We start from the raw sequence: 17,223 nt of genomic DNA, 5'->3' as shown, positions 1-17,223 counted from the left end.
AATATCAGCACTTGATATCAACTATTGACCTGAAAGGCAGCCCAAAAAATCGGTATCGGCCTTGAAAAAACTATATCGGTCGACCCCTACTTTAAAGCTCAACTCCAGACAGATATAAAAGACAAATGATTACACCTCCATCATTTAAATTATGGAAGCTTCTGCTGGAAGGTCCGTTTTAAAAGCTAACTTCACCTTTCTGAACATGTAATGTAACATGTTCAGCATGCATCTCCTCTCCCCCCCTCTCTCACAGTACAGCTCTGCAAGTTTCATTATTCTTCTGCCTATGTGGAGGGGGGGGGGGTGCCTTTCCTCCAATAAGCTCTCACACAGTGTATACCCTGATTCCCCTCCCACTGCTGAAACAGGAAGAAACGTTTCTAACACTATGTGCACTTTCTAAATAATGTAGAAAGATGAAGACAGCAGATATACATGTAAAACTGTAGGGAGATCAGTTTCATCCCTGTGTATCATCTGAGGCCTTTAACCACTTCCCGCCCACCATAAAGCAATATAACGTGCACAATGTGGTGTCATTATCCTGACTGGACATCATATGACGTACAGAAGGATAAGCCGCGATGGCGCGCCAGCAACACGATTATTGGTGTGGTGTATCAGTCTGACACACCACCTCGGTAAGGAGCCTCTGATGTAGGCTCTTTACCATGTGATCAGCTGTGTCCAATCACAGCTGATCACAGCGTAAACAGGAAGAGCCGTTTATTGGCTTTTCCTACACTCACACTGACAGGGGGGGTCTGAGCGGATGATCAGCGCATTGATTATCAGTGCAGACCCATTGAGGATACCCACCTAGGACCACCAAGGATGCCCACCCAGGACCACCAGGAATGCCCACCCAGGACCAACATGCCAATCAGTGCCCAATAGGGATAGCACTCCATACCCATCAGTGATGCCTGCCAGTGCCTCCTGATCAGTGCTGCATAAAAGTGCCTCATCATCAGTGCCAATCAGTACTGCCTCATCAGTGAAGGGGAAAATTGATTTACAAAGTTTTGTAACAGAAACATTTTTTTTTCAAAATTTTTAGTCTCTATTTGGAGCGCAAAAAATAAAAATCCCCAGCGGTGATCAAGTACTACCAAAAGAAAGCTATATTTTTGGCAAAAAAAATTATAAAAATTTTGTTTGTGTACAGTGTTGCATGACTGCGCAATTGTCATTCAAAGTGTGACAGCGCTGAAAGCTGAAAATTGGCCTGGGAAGGAAGAGGGGAAGTGCCCTGTATTGAAGTGGTTAATAATAGCATGCAATGCCAAGCTGCGGTTTCCGAAGTGAGCAAAATCCTTTCTTGTAATAAGATGGACTCCAGAAAGGGAGATATAATTTTTCCCCTGTTCAAATCATTAGTAAGACCTCATCTGGAATATGCAGTTCAGTTTTGGGCTCCAGTTCTCAAAAAGGATATCGGGGAACTGGAGAAAGTGCAGAGAAGGGCAACCAAAGGGATAAGAGGCATAGAGGAGCTCAGCTATGAGGAAAGATTAGAGAAACTGAATTTATTCTCTATTGAGAAGAGGAGATTGAGGGGGGATATGATCAACATGTACAAATACATAAGGGGTCCATATAGTGAACTTGGTGATGACCTTAAAGTGAATAACTCAAAACCGAGGACAAGGGGGCACTCTTTAACATCTAGAGGAAAAAAGATTCAATCTCCAAATACGGAAAGGTTTCTTCACAGAAAGCTGTGAAAATGTGGAAAAGACTCCCTCCAGAGGCAGTTCTGACCAGCTCAGTAGATTGCTTTAAAAAAAGCCTGGATTCTTTCCTAAATGTACACAATATTACTGGGTACTAACATTTATAGGTAAAGTTGATCCAGGGAATAGCCAAATGCCTCTCGGGGGATCAGGAAGGAATTTTTTCCTCTGCTGTAGCAAATTGGATCGTGCTTTGCTGGGGTTTTTTGCCTTCCTCTGGATCAACTGTGGGTATAGGATTGTGTAAATGGGGTTGTATGATTTTTCTTTTTTTCCCTTTACTAGTTGAACTAGATGGACTTGTGACTTTTGACCTGACTAAGACCCCTTTCACACTGGGGCGGTTTTCAGGCGCTTTAGCTCTGAAAATAGCCTCTGCTAAGCACTGAAAACCACCTCCCATTCATTCAAGTGACTTTTCACACTTGGGCAACGTTTCTGAAAAGTTCTGCAAGCAGCATCTTTGAAGCGGGTTGGGAGCACTGTATTTAGTGCTACCAAAACACCCTGCCCATTGGAATGAATGGGCAGCTCTTCTGAAGAGCTTCGAAAGAGCGGCAACACATGAGTTTTTAACCCCTTCTTTGTGGTTAAAAGTGCCTCACTAGCGGCCAAAAAGTGCAGCTTAAACAGCGGTAAAGCGCCAATAAAACGAGCGGCACCAGTGTGAAAGGGTTCTATCTATGATAGGGTGAAGAGGGATTAGAACACCTGTCACTATTTATTGCGGTCTGTGTCCCCGTTAGGAAAAGGCATCCCCTGTTTGTTCTGATGACCGTTATCAAAAAAAAAACAAAAAAAAACAATCCTACATTTTGGATTGTCACCATAACAGGAAAAGATGGGAAATCTTCCAATGGGTACAACTGTTCTGGTGACAACAAGGGATTGCCTCAATTTGAGTGGATTTCCTCTTATTTCCTGTTTTGGTTATGAGACAGGAAGTGAAACAAAACCTCCCTAATGGGGCAAAATGATAGGGGTTATAACAATCTCATACTCTAAACAAAAACAAAAAAAGTTTTGACTTCAGTTCTACTTTAACCCTTTAAAAGTTAAGCACATTTTTAAAAAGCAATACAATCGCTGGACTAATGTTTTATTGCTCTGGTGACAGGGTCTCTTTAAGATGAAGAACAAAAAAGGAGGAGATTTAGGGTCCTTTCACACTGGGGCGGGGGCGTTGTCGGCGGTAAAGCGCCGCTATTGTAAGCGGCGCTTTACCGTCGGTATGCGGCCGCTAGCGGGGGCGGTTTTACCCCCCTGCTAGCGGCCGAGAAAGGGTTAAAACCACCGCAAAGCGCCTCTGCAGAGGCGCTTTGCTGGCGGTATAGCCGCGCCGTCCCATTGATTTCAATGGGCAGGAGCGGTATACACTCCGCTCCTTCACCGCTCCGAAGATGCTGCTGGCAGGACTTTTTTTTACTGTCCTGCAAGCGCACCGCTCCAGTGTGAAAGCCCCAGCGGCTGTTTCGGGTCGGTTTGCAGGCGCTATTATTAGCGCAATAGCGCCTGCAAACCGCCCCAGTGTGAAAGGACCCTTAGTGAAAAAGCCACTAACACATATCAAGTGGTGTTTTTCAGCTTGTTTCCAGACACCTGACTTCACTCACAATGCAGAATCCCATTCTTTCTAAATGTCTCTGTTGTATGCTCCACACCCTACACCCAAAGTACACAAGTGTTTTTTTTAAGCATATTCAGGCAATATGGTCAGAGAGACTTTAATGGGAAAGACCGGTTTTTACGCTCTTCCTATACAACTGTTTTCTTCCCCCTGTAATACACCTGAAAAATAAAATGCTTCAAAATCACCAGGAATACCCTCTACTCAACGGTGATTGCAGGCTTAAAGCGTTTGTTCACCTTTACCAAAAATGCCTTTGCAGGTAAGGGGTGCATGTAGGTAAAATCTAACTGTGCAGCTTTGTTCAAAATTAAATAATGCCCTTGCTATAGGTGTAGGCCATTTACATACCTCCTGAAGTATGGCTGAAAAACTCCCAGAGATGGCATCATCCTGTCCTGTCTTATTGCTAGGATGTTGCTATGACCAACCCAGCTGATTCAAACCTCCCTGTGTGTGTTCTCTTCCCAATCGCAGTAGGTCTGAGAGCCTGTTGGTGCAGCTGTGCATGCGCACACACAGAAAAGGTTTTGGATGTCACTGTTGCTAGTCTTTGTGCGTGGTGCCACACCCTGCATGTGCACAAATGGCTGGAAACCCGGTGTTCTGCCGAGAAAGTTCCCCTCGGCGGATAAGGACCCCCCTGTACTGTGCAGGCGCAGCGCTTGCGCAGTACGAGCCGGCGGAAATAGCCGAAGGCGAATAGTTGTAAATCAGCTGTACACGCCTGTAAGAGGGCCCCTCACGGGCTCGCTTTACTTGCCACGCTTCGGACACGGCCTCGCTTCGCTCTGCACTTCTTTATTCTACCTCTAGGTCCACTTGGATGGTTCGGCTTGAACCTGGACTCAGGGCGCAGGCGCCGTGTACAGCTGATTGAAGGTTTTCAGCTTCAGCTATTTTCGGTGGCTCCTTAGTCGTTCGTACTGCGCAAGCGCTGCGCCTGCGCAGTACAGGGGGGGTCCTTATCCGCCGGGGGAACTTTCTCAGCAAGACACTGGCAAACATGCACAAATGTGCTACCGGACTCTCTCGGAAACTGAGCCCTGAGGCACATCTGAACACCAACAGGGGGCAAGCAGAACATCCGGTTCAGGCGAGAAAAGTGGAAGTGCTGTTTTGCGGCAAGAATAAAGTATATTCTGGGGAAAAAAATGTCTATCGGTAAGAGAGGGAGGGAGGAGGAGGCAGGGCAGCACAAGATGTCGTTTGAGGTAAAGGTTTGCTTTAAACATGAAATACTTTTGCTCCAAGTGTCTTAAACCCCGCAAGGTCTCACATCAGAGTCTTCTCCACTGCTTCTTTCAGGTGCTGGTCTTCAACTGTACTGATTGGCTGGTATGGGACAACATCACTTCCGAGGGATTCCTTTATCCCGGCACTGTCGGAAATGTAAACGGAGCAGTGCATGCGCAGCTCCATTTACATTCTTGGAAGGATTGCACGCAGGCAAGGCAGGAAAGTTTATTTTATTGCAGGAAAGGCATTAGGGATGATTTACTAAAAATGAGTGCAAAATCTGGTGCAGCTCTGCATAGAAATCAATCAGCATCCATTTTTTTTTTTTTGTTAAAGCTTAATTGAACAGGCTGAAGTTAGAAGCAGATTGGCTACCATGCACAGCTGCACCAGATTTTGCACTCCAGTTCTAGTAAACTGCACTGCATCTCTCTTCTGCAATAAAAAGCCTGCCTGCTTGTATTTTTTTTATTTTTTGCATCCAAAGCAAACTGTGCAGATTTGACTAAAGTTGAATATTGCCCTTGGAATAGGTGTAGGCTATTTATTTACCTCCTGAAACCTGGTCAAAAACCTCACAGAGATGGCATCATTCCATCCTACCCTGTTGCTAGGATGCTGCTAAGGCACTCCTAGCTGTAGCAGAAGGTAGCTCTGAGTTCAATGATGCTGCAGTGGAGGAGATAGTGGACCACACATATGTAGGGGTTAAAGAGCTCAATCTTGGGATAGTGGTTGTGAGTAGTAAATCTTGGAGGGATAGCAACATGGAAGAATGGGATAAGACACACTCGGCCTGTTATCTATCAAACCCCCACACGTGTGGTCCACCATCGCCTCAGTCGCAAGATTGCTTTCTGCCCACCCTGGCGTCCATTCGCATCTATGCGTCATGCACAAAGCTTCTTTTCTTAGCCGAATTTGGGGTGGTATTACCAAATAATGGCACAAGCGCGATGCTTGTTTTTGCGCATTCCAAGAATATGTGCTGAAATGTCGGTGTGTGTTCTTGCAGATTTATATGGACCCTTAAAATGGCTGTAAACAGATGCGAAATATGAACAAATCATATCCCTATAGTGTGTACTTGTCTCAATCCATAGCACAAAGTGTCATTTATTTCTGCTGCCTCATTCCTTTTCTATCAGCAAGAGTCACTTCTGAAAAGTTTTCCTGACACCAAGAGAAAAATGGTGACGGGGAAGGATCTTCAAAAGATTGATAGCCTCAGCTCTGTTCCTGTGTGCGGGGGGGTGTCTCTTCCCTCCAATCAGCTCATAGCGCTCTCCTTACTGAGGTAATTTCAGCTCTTTGCCCCTGCTTTTCAGAGCTGAGAGATCCTGTGTAAATGCTGCACTTTGAACGGATGTAGAGAAGAAAGGGCTGCAGATAAACTGGTAAAACTTATGTAAGAGGAATTTTCACACCTCTGTATCACCTGAGCCCAGGTTTCTAACACCTGGGAAGTAGGATGGGAAGGATCGTTGATAATGTGACTGCTATTGCAGCGGTCACATGATCGTTATTCTTTTCTTTTCTGTCCCCCCCCCCCCCCCCCCCCCGGGTGTTGAGAACTGTTTAACACCTTCCCGCCCACCCTGGCGTCCTTTAGGCCCCATTTACATCTGTGTGTCTTGCGAACACGTATAGGCAGCCTATTCACTTGAATAAGCTACCCTATGCGTTACAAATATGCCAAAAGAAGCTTCCACTCTATTTCGGGCATTCAATTTTGCCTGTCTTTTTTTTTTGCTGTGCTTGGGGTGCTGCTAACAAATACTGGCACCGCAAGTGCAATGTGCAGATGTAAACAGAGATTTAAAAAGTTTAAAATGGCCAGGAAGGGAGGGGGAATCAATGATTATGTAACCACTGTCACGATTGACAATCGAATACTTGTAGTGCTGCGCTAAGCAAAAATGGAAGTATATATAGTCCTGCTGGTACTCAAGAATAAGGTGCTGGCAAAAAATACCACCATCCAGTAGTGTAAACCATACTTGAAAAAAATCGACACTCAACCCTATCCAGTCTATGAGGTTAACATGTATAAGCTCCACACCCCATGTCCTCTGACATGTTTCACCCCACCCACCAGGGCTTAGTCATAGAGGTCCTTTAAGACTAAGCTCCTGGTGGATAGGGCGAAACATGTCAGAGAACATGGCGTGTGGAGTGGTCCAAGGCTGAGGCCAGCTTATACAGTACATGTTAAAGTGGCGCTACAGGCTCCTTCAGAAAAAAATGTAAAGTCAGCAACTACAAAACTGTAACTGCTGACTCTTATTAGGACATCTACCTGTCCACGAATCCAGCGGTGTCTTCACCCGAGCTGATTTTTCAATTTGCTCTCAGGTGCTGCCACCGACATCTCAGGTAAGGGAAACCGGCAGTGAAGCCTTGTGGCTTGACAGCCGGTTCCCTACTGTGCATGCACAAAGCGCTCTGCACTTTGTGAATGGCCCAGCAGTGGGGGGAAAGGAGGAGGGGGACGAACTTCTGGATAAGTGCGTTGCGGCGAAGTTAGTCGGAAGTGGGAGTGGGTACCAGTCAAAACCAGGTACCCGCTCACCCCGAAAGGAGCCAAATGTGGCAGCGGAGGGGAGAGGAGGCAAATAAGCGAAGGCAGCTAGAGTAGGAGATAGCCGGACAGGTTTAGGTAGAGAGTTCCAGACGATGGGAGAGGCTCTAGAGAAATCCTGGAGAGGAGCATGGGAGGAGGAGACAAGGGAGCTTGAGAGTAGGAGGTCTTGAGAGGAGCGGAGAGGATGGTTTGGGTGATATTTGGAGACAAGATTGTTGATGTAGCTCCGGGCAAAGTTGTAAATGGTAGAGCTGCACAATTAATCGTCAAGAATCGTTATCACGATCTTGACTAAAGTGTTTCACAATTCTTTCTATGCAAAGAATTCTCTCTGCTCTTTTGAAGCCACAGCCATTAAAAGAAGGGAAAAGAAAAATAGGGCAGTCTGCCAAGAATCAAAACATTCTTTATCAGTTGAACTTAAGTATAAACATTGTAACAATTTGTCAATGGAATAGACTTTGTGTGTAAGTGAAAAAAGTTTAAACACTAAACCTTTTTCTGACATATGTTGGTTTCAAGTCTTTTTTTTTTTTTGCTAGAAAATTACTTAGAACCCATAAAACATTATATATATATATATATATATATATATATATATATATATATATATATAATATATATTTTTTAGTAGACACGCTAGAGAATAAAATGGTGACTGTTGCAATATTTTATGTTACACTGTATTTGCGCAGCGGTCTTTCAAATGCAATTTTTTTTTGAAAAAATTACTTTAATGAATTTAAAAAAAATAAAAAATAAAAAATAAAAAAATAACCAGTAAAGTCGTGATCTTTTTATTCTAAACAAAAAAATCGTGAATCTCATTTTGGCCAGAATCGTGCAGCTCTAGTGAATGGCTTTGTATGTTGTGGTTAGTATTTTGAATTTAATTTGCTGGGCGATCAGGGATTGGCAGACACTGAGTGGTTGGTAGGGTGGACAAGTCTGGCAGCAGCATTCATGATAGACTGAAGAGGGGATAGCCTATGGAGAGGTAAGCCTATGAGAAGGGAGTTGCAATAGTCAGGATGAGAGATAACAAGGGAGTGAATGAGGAGCTTGGTGATTTCATTTGTTAAAAAGGGGCGTATTTTAGAGATGTTACAGAGATGAAGTCTACAAGCTTTTGACAATGATTGGATTTGGGGCTGAAAGTACAGGTCAGAGTCTAGGATTACACCTGGTACCCTGGCACGAGGAGAGGGATTGATGGTTGCATTATTGACCTTGATGGTAAAGTCATGGAGGGGGGAAATATTATCAGCTTGGTTTTAGAGAGATTTAGTTTGAATTGTGCAACATCCATGCTGATAGGTCAGTTAGTAATGCAAGAGAAGACTGGTGGAGTGAGGTGGGAAGTAGACAGATAGATTTGGGTGTCATCAGTGTATAGATAGTATTGGAAGCCATAGCGATTATCAAGTAACCAAGGGAGGAGGTGTAGATAGAGAAGGGGTCCAAGAACAGAGCCTTGGAGGACCCCCACAGAAAGGGGCAATGGAGAGGAGGAGACAGAGTTGTAAATAACACTGAAAGAGCGCTGTGATAGGTAGGTGGAGAACCAGGATAGAGCAGAATCTTGGAGGCCAAGGGAACGGTGTTTATTGAGAACGATCAGGTGGTCAACAGTAACAAAGGCTGCAGAGAGGTCAAGTAGTAGGAATATGGAGTAGTAGCCATTGGTTTTAGTAAGGCAGGTTCTGTGGAGTGCTGCGAGCGAAAGCCAGACTGTAAAGCTGGATACACACTATACCATTTTTTTTTTCCTTTAAATTTACCAAAACCATATAATATGAGGTCAAACCTAAACACTTAATTTGTATGCAACCAGGCAGGCCCATGAACTACATAAATCTAAAGAAAATCAAACAAAAGTTGTATAGTGTGTATCCAGCTTAAGCATTCTAGAAGTTTAGAAGTGAATGGGAGCAATGAGATGGGTCCAGTGAGGGCTTTTTAAGTATGGGAGTGATCTGGGCATGTTTTAGAGGGGAGGGGAAGGTACCACTAGAGAGGGAGAGAGTGAAGAAGATGTGAGTGATGGAGCAAAGGGATAGAACAGTGTTTCTCAACTCTAGTCCTCAAGGTGCCCCAACAGGTCATGTTTTCAGGCTTTCCATTTTTATGCACAGGTGATTTGATCAGTTTCACTGCCTTAGTAATTACCACAGTTGTTTCATATGTGGGAAATCCTCAAAACATGACCTGTTGGAGCGCCTTGAGGACTGGAGTTGAGAAACACTGGGATAGAATAAGAGGGTGGCCATAGTAGTTGTGAGGGAACAGGATCCAGGGGACAATTGGTTAGGTGGGCATCTAAGAAAAGTTTTGAGATAAACCAATAATGTCAATTCACTAAAAAGCACACACATCTGTTCATCACCTGGTGTTTGTCAGTATTTTTGAAATGTACAAAATAATAATTGGGCCCCTTTCACACGGGTGCCTCCGTTGGACGGACTCCGCTTGCTCAGCGTGGGATCGCTCCGCTGAGCAGATGGATGACAGGTCCATCTCCGCTCACAGTGCAGAATGGAGACGGACCCAGTCCTGCTCTCCTTGATGGGGAGATCAGGTGAAAATAGACTGCCTGTTCATTTTCATCCATTCTGATCCGCCAGACGGATGGATATGTCACTGCTGACATCCGCCGCTCCAAAGGGGTGAATGTAGGGTCTGATCAAGTGCGCCTGAGGAACTGACAGGCGGATCTGATCAGACAGCCCGTGTGAAACTGGCCTTGGATCAGTGGTTCTTACCTCCTGTCCTCAGGGCCCACTAACAGGCCAAGTTTGCAACATAACTGAAATACATCACAGGCGATATCATTTGCTGCTCAGTGATTGCAGCATTCTAGTCTGCATCTCCCCAAGGTAATACTGGTCTGGTTCACATCTATGCATTTTTTAGTGCATTTTCAGTTTTGCAGAAACACACTACAGTCCATGTAACATGGTTTCCTATGGATGTAGTTAAAATCCATAGATGTGAAGGAAAGGGCAAGGGACTTTTTTCTGGTTTTTAGTTCTATAGACTTCAATGGATGAAAAGCATGTATTAAAAAACGCAAAATGCACCTGGAATATGCAAACTGCAACCTGCATAGGTGTGAATCAGGCCTAAGGCTCCGTTCACATCTAGACGTATGGGGGCGACAATCGCGGTAGAATCGCAGGACGCCTGTTGCCCAAAAGAAGCTCATGTACTTCTTTTAAGCGACAGGCATCCAGCGATTCTGTTCGCGCCTTTTTACCGCGATTGTCGCCCAACGAACCGCAGAAAATAATGTGCCACGTTTGGGGTGCTATTAAAATAAACGGGCAACGCACCGGGAATGCACAGGCGTCCTGCGATTTGCTGCTATTGCGAATTGCAAGCAGTATCATGGCGATTCTGCCCGCGGAGATGTGAAAGGAGCCAAAAATCTAGCCAGTTAGTGGGTCCTGAGGACAGGATTTAAGAACCACTGCCTTAGGCTGGCCATACATGTTCAATTATCTTGTACAATTTTCTTTTAGATTTACCAAAAAACATATTTAAGGTCAAAACTAAAAAACACTTTCAATTGTATCCAATTAGGCAGACCCTTGCATTACATAGTTGAAGGTAAATCTAAAGAAAATTGTATGAAAATTGTATAATCTATGGCCAGCCTTGGGCTGCATTCACACCTGAGCGTATCGTTTCAGGCGGAAAGTCATGCGATTTTTGCCACGATTTTGTACAGGCCAAAAAGGTCACCAATGTAAAAAAGCAAAAAAAGCCTGTACTCTGCCTTAAGCCTTGTATACACGGTACGATTGTTGGCCAACCAAGCGTCTGATTTTTGTCAAAAGGGCGTGTGCCAGGATCTTGTCTTGCATACTAACGGTACACAATTGTTGTGCCACAAACACGAACGTAGTGACGTACTACGAGGAATTTCAGCTCTTGAGCGCCACCCTTTGGGCCCCTTCTGCTAATTTTGTGTTTGGTGAGCATTGATTCCGAGCATGCATGTTTGTACTTTCGACTTGTGTGACTGATTTGTGTACTGACCATACGAAAATCTGACGTGGACCTGACGTTTGACAAAAATTTACTAGCCTGTCATTCAACATTTGTTGGCGGAAAATTGTAAAACAATTGTTGAAATGAGCGTACTAACGGTAAGAACTTTGGATAGTCTGTCAAACGACAATCCCCTTCTGATTTTCGTCCCGTGTGTACGAGGCTTTAGGCTCTGTTCACACCTAGGTGTTTTTGGACGTTTTTTCTGCTGTAAGCCTCAGCTCTAAAAACGCCCAACAAGGCAAATCCCATTCATTTCAATGGCCCCTGTTCACATCTGAGCGTTTTCTCATCTGAAGCAAAATGCCTGAGGTTCAAAAAGCACAGGAGCTTCTTTTTTTGGCAGATTACAGGCGTTTTCTGCTTTTTGAAAATCAAAGGAAAAGAAATTGCGCTAGGTGCGTAAAAATTGTGATAAAGTGAAAAAGGTCCTGCTGCTGTGCACTGTAACCCCGATATAAGGGTACAAAAAACTAAATATAATACAGAAAGTGCAGCGCTGGACATATGAAGTGAATAGTGAAATATTACTAAACCATGTAATAAATTAATAAAAATCAATCAACATCAATATAAAAAGATGGTGACCTATAAATATAGATAGTGAATTATTCTTGAACGTGAACATATGAATTACAGAAAAAATTCCTGAAAATAAAACTTTTAAAGGTGCATAAAAGTCCAAAGCAATATATTTAATGCAATGTAGATTTCAGAGGTGCCTCTTCGATAGTCAGTATTGCCCACCACCGAATAGATGAATAAAAGGCTTACCAGAAAGCCTGTGACCGCCCTTATTCAGGGGGGTCAAAACAGGCTTAGCAGATATGGGGGGACCGCCACAAGGATACTCCAGTTGACACCTGATGGACCAGTAAGTCAGGACTCCTTGCCAGGTAACAAGCCAGCCGACAACCACTGTGGATGTTCTCCCGAATCCTGTCCTCTCATGGGGCAAACCAAAATTATGGCTCTCTTAACTTTAGTGCCCTCTTGCTAGTCTGTTTGTGACTTAAGTCACAAACAGACTAGCAAGAGGGTCCATCAGGTGTCAACTGGAGTATCCTTGTGGCGGTCCCCCCATATCTGCTAAGCCTGTTTTGGCCCCCCTGAATAAGGGCGGTCACAGGCTTTCTGGTAAGCCTTTTATTCATCTATTCGGTGGTGGGCAATACTGACTATCGAAGAGGCACCTCTGAAATCTACATTGCATTAAATATATTGCTTTGGACTTTTATGCACCTTTAAAAGTTTTCTGCTTTTTACATTGGTGACCTGTATAAAATTGCGGCAAAATCGCACGACTTTCTGCCTGAAAACAAAACGCCTAGGTGTGAACAGAGCCTAAAAAGAAGTTCATGTACTTTTTTGAGCTTCAGTCGACAGAACGCTCAGATGGGAACAGGGGCCATTTAAATGAATGGGATTTTTGCTTGTTGGGCATTTTGGAACTTTTGAGATAAGGGTTGTCCTGATACCGAGCATTTGCGCGAGGACTTGTACTCGCACAAATGCTCCCGATGCCTTATCCGATACCTGGTCGGCGGGCAGAGTCAGCGGGTGGACGGAAAGGGTGGGCGGAGTCAGTCTGTGTAATGAGACACATTACAAGGGGGCGTGTCTTCTGCTGCCCTGTACCTCGCTGTGACAGAGACTGAAGCTGAGTTTACTTTCACTTTCCTATCTCCTCTGGAGATTCAGGTACAAAACTACAGAGAGAGATCAGGGAGAGACATACGAGAGAGAGCCATCAGAGACAAAGAGACATCAGAGAGAGAGACAACAGAGAGCCATCGGCGGCTGAACATCCCGACGCCCATCTTGGTACACCCTGCACTCGGCTGTAGTAAGCCAGCAGCGGACATTTTGTTACACCCAGCTCGAACTATATTGGCAGGGTGTACCAAGATGGGCATCACAGCACAGCATTTCAAAAATAAATCCTTTCCTCATGTCATTTATTGCTGCATTCAGTACCTGTCAGTGCCCATAAGTGCCATCTATCAGTGCCAGCCACTTGTTGGTGCCACCTATCAGTGCTATCTATCAGTGCCAGCCACCTGTCAGTGCCCATAAGTGCCGTCTATCAGTGCCACCTGTCAGTGCCCATCAGTCAAACTGTCACATGACATTAAAAAAATGTATCGGTAATCGGTTCAGCGAGTACTTGAAAAAAAGTATGGGTACTTGTACTCGGTCTTAAAAAAATGGTATTGGGACAACTCTATTTGAGATGAGCGTTTTTCGACCTGAAAACGCTCAGGTGTGAATGGGCCCTTAGAGGAACTCTGCACTGGACAGAAAATTGAAAGCATACAATGTATCAGTTTTGAAAAAATTCTCCTCCGAGCTCAGGAATGAAAATATATTTCATCAGAGGGAGATCGTTCGGTGAATGAAAGCACCTTAGAACATTTTCATAGTTTCACAATATTGCTGAGTGCCTTCTGGTGCAGCGTTAGCCTGCCAAAAAAAAAAAAAAAAATTGTGAAAAAAAAAATAATGCCAAAAATAACACGAAATTTAAGGCGCTAAATATCGCAAAACAAATATTTTAACGCATTTGGTAAATAAAGCATTTTTTTTAGTACTTTTGAAATAAATACCGTACAAGTTATATTAACTCAAAATGCTTGAGGTATTTATCTCTTAGTGAATTGACCCAATGAGCTTTGTGCGTTTTATTTATTTATTTTTCGCTGTGTGACTGTGACAAAACATGCGTTTATGCTGTCTGTGTGTTTGGGGTACCATTAATTAATATTTGCAACACAAGGGCAAAGTTTTTTTACGTGCTCTGGGTCATGTGTATGGAAATCATTCTTGGAATGTACAGTTGTTAAAGCGGAGTTCCGCCAGCGGAAAAAAAATAATTAAAAAATCAGCAGTTACAAATACCGCAGCTACTGACTTTTAATATATGGACACTTGCATGTCCAGGGGCCCACGAAGTCGGCACCCCAGCTGATCTTCAGTTCAACTCCCAGGTGCTGCCGCCACCATTCCTGGTAAGGGAACTTGGCAGTGAAGACTTTCCGCTTCACTCCTAGTTCCCTACTGCGCAATGTGCGAGTCGCGCTGCGCATTTTGATTAGAGCTGCATGATTAATCGTTTAAAAAAAAAAAATTGCAATCTCGATTCAAACCCCCCCCTCACGATTTCCATGCAGAATTTCCGGATTGATACATGTAACAAGTGTAGAGAGTTCTCTGCTCACTCAGCTGTTAAAAGAAAAAATCCTGGCAGCCTGACAAGTTTTTCTCAACATTGTCAGTGCTAGTAGAGAACTAGAAACATTGTAACTTTTCCTTCTTGGATTAAAGGGATGAACCTCGGTGTGTAAATGAGGGAAGTTTAACCACTTAAAGACTAAACCTTTTTCTGACACTTGTTTCTTACAAAGTTAAAGCAGAGTTCCACCCAAAAGTGGAACTTCTGCTCATTTGTCTCCTCTCCCCCTCCGGTGCCACAATCGGCACCTTTCAGGGGGGGAGGGGGGACAGGATACCTGTCTTTGACAGGTATCCTGTTCCCACTTCTGGGAGTCCGGGCCGCGGCCCATGACATCACCTTGCGCATGCGGGGCCTCGCGCATGCACAGTAGTGTTCCTGGCATGAAGCCATAAGTCTACACTGCCGGGTTCCCTTATGCAGCGTACACACGAGCGGACTTTTTGGCCGGACTGGTCCGGTGGACAATCCGATCGTGTGTGGGCTTCATCGGACCTTCGGCGGACTTTTCCAGTCGAAAATCTGACGGACTTTAGATTTAGAACATGTTTCAAATCTTTCCGACGGACTTGAGTCCGGCCGAAAAATCCGCTCGTCTGTATGCTAGTCCGATAGACGAAAACCGACGCTAGGGCAGCTACTGGCTACCAACTTCCTTATTTTAGTCCGGTGTACGTCATCACGTACGAATCCGTCGGACTTTGGTGTGATCGTATGTGTGCAAGTCCGTCGGAAGTCCATCAACAGTCCGACGAAAGTCTGCCGGAATGGCCGTCGGACTTTTGTTGCTGAAAAGTCCGCTCGTGTGTACGCGGCCTTACTTGCAATGGTGGCGGCCGTGGCACCCGACAACTGATGGAAACATGCCGACATTGCTGGACTCCAGGACAGGTAAGTGTCCTATTAAAAGCCCGCAGCTGCAGTATGTGTAGCTACTGGCTTTTCATTTTTTTTCATTTTTTTGGGGCGGACCTCCGCTTTTAAAATCAGTATTTTTTGCTAGAAATCTACTTGGAACCCCCAAATAATATATAATATTTATATATATATATATATATATATATATATATATATATATATATATATATATATATATAGGGATGTCCCGATACCACTTTAAGACCGAGTACAAGTACCGATACTTTTTTTCAAGTACTCGCCGATACTGATACTTTTATTTTTAATGTCACGTGGCAGTGGTTTTTGTTTTTTTACAATGCTTTCTTTTTTTTAAGGGGGGGGGGTGGACGCTGTCTTTTTTTTTTATTTAAATTTTAATTTAAATTTTTATTATTTTTTACAATAATTTTTTTTATTATTAATTGCAATACTTTGTGTTTTTTTTTTTTAATCAGCCCTGTTGGGGGGCTTTGGGGAGAGATCGGGGGTCTTAACAGACCCCTCAAATCTCCCCCTTGAGACAGAGAAAGAGACCGAGGCTAGAGATTCCCCAGTTCCTTTCTCTGCAGCCTCAGCTGCACTGACAATGAATGGAGAGAAGACAGCGGCTCCTCTCCATTCATAAACTGACACATAGTAATCACAGGAGGTTACAATGTTTCAGTTATGTGAATAGACAGAGTCAGCTGACTCTATCCATACACAAAGGAAGGAGGAGGACATGTAGGGGGACAGCAGAACGGAGGGGGACAACGGGAACGGAGGGGGACAGCGGGAACGGAGGGGGCATGGAGGATGCAGTGACAGTCAGCGGGGATCGTATGTGGGGGAGTTACAAGCACCGATCACCGCTGTATGTCACTAAAGCAGCTGAAAGCCGGGGGGGGGAGGGAAGCTTGTAACTCCCCCATGCGCCGATCACCGCTGACTGTACAGGTATCGGGGGAAGTATCGGGAGCATTTGCCCGAGTACAAGTACTCGGGCAAATGCTTGGTATCGGTGCCGATACTAGTATCGGGACAACCCTAATATATATATATAATTAGCAGAGACCCTAGAGAATAAAATGGCGATTGTTGCAATATTTTACGTCGCACTGTATTTGCGCAGCAGTCCTTCAAATACGATTTTTTTTTTTAAACTAAACAGTAACGTTAGCCCCTTTTTTTTTTTTTTTTTTGTATAATATGAAAGATGATGTTACGCCGTGAGAATCGTGATCTTTATTCTAAGCAAACAAAAAAGAAAAACGTGATTCTCATTTTAGCCAGAATTGCGCAGCTCCAATTCTGATTGCTCCCTGCTGTCCTCTAGGACCTGTGTGTGTGTGTGGGGGGGGGGGGGACTCGGCATTTGCCAGGCATTGCAGCAATTTTCCCCTGGAAGTGGGAGCAAATACCTGGATTTTATTTACCTTGGATTTAGGTATCCCCTCCCCCCTGAAAGGTGCCAAAATGTGACACTGGAGGTGAGGTGAGGTGGGGGTGGGTTGATCTGTACAGTGGAAGTCCCATTTCTGGGCTTTAACGAAGCCTCAAACAGTCCGGAACGCTCGGAGGGGGGGGAGGGGAGGATCGGTGATCATCTATTAGATTATAAGCTCTTCTGAGCAGGGCCCTCTTAATCGTCTTGTATTTTATTGTATTAGAACTGTATTGTCTCCCTTTTATATTGTAAAGCGCTGCGTAAACTGTTGTTGCTATAGAAATCCTGAATAATAATAATAAGAATAACGTGACCGCTGTGGTCGGTCGGAATCTACCGATTTGTAGGACCTGGACCACAAACCCTCTGTGCCCGCTCGGAGAGAGCGTTCAAACAATGGAAGTCCAGCGACACACCGGACGA

General features: G+C 44.3%; 1 protein-coding gene across 2 annotated transcripts in view; it reads right to left on the bottom strand.

Moving 5' to 3' along the window:
- ZNF628 (zinc finger protein 628) overlaps nucleotides 1-17,223 on the bottom strand; it is a 28,934-nt gene that overhangs the window by 11,376 nt on the left and 335 nt on the right. The gene's annotated exons all lie outside the window — the stretch shown is intronic.

The sequence above is a fragment of the Aquarana catesbeiana genome, linkage group LG09 (assembly GCF_042186555.1).
Source record: "Aquarana catesbeiana isolate 2022-GZ linkage group LG09, ASM4218655v1, whole genome shotgun sequence".
Classification (NCBI taxonomy): Eukaryota; Metazoa; Chordata; class Amphibia; order Anura; family Ranidae; genus Aquarana; species Aquarana catesbeiana.
This window is presented reverse-complemented; position numbering and strand designations above follow the sequence as displayed.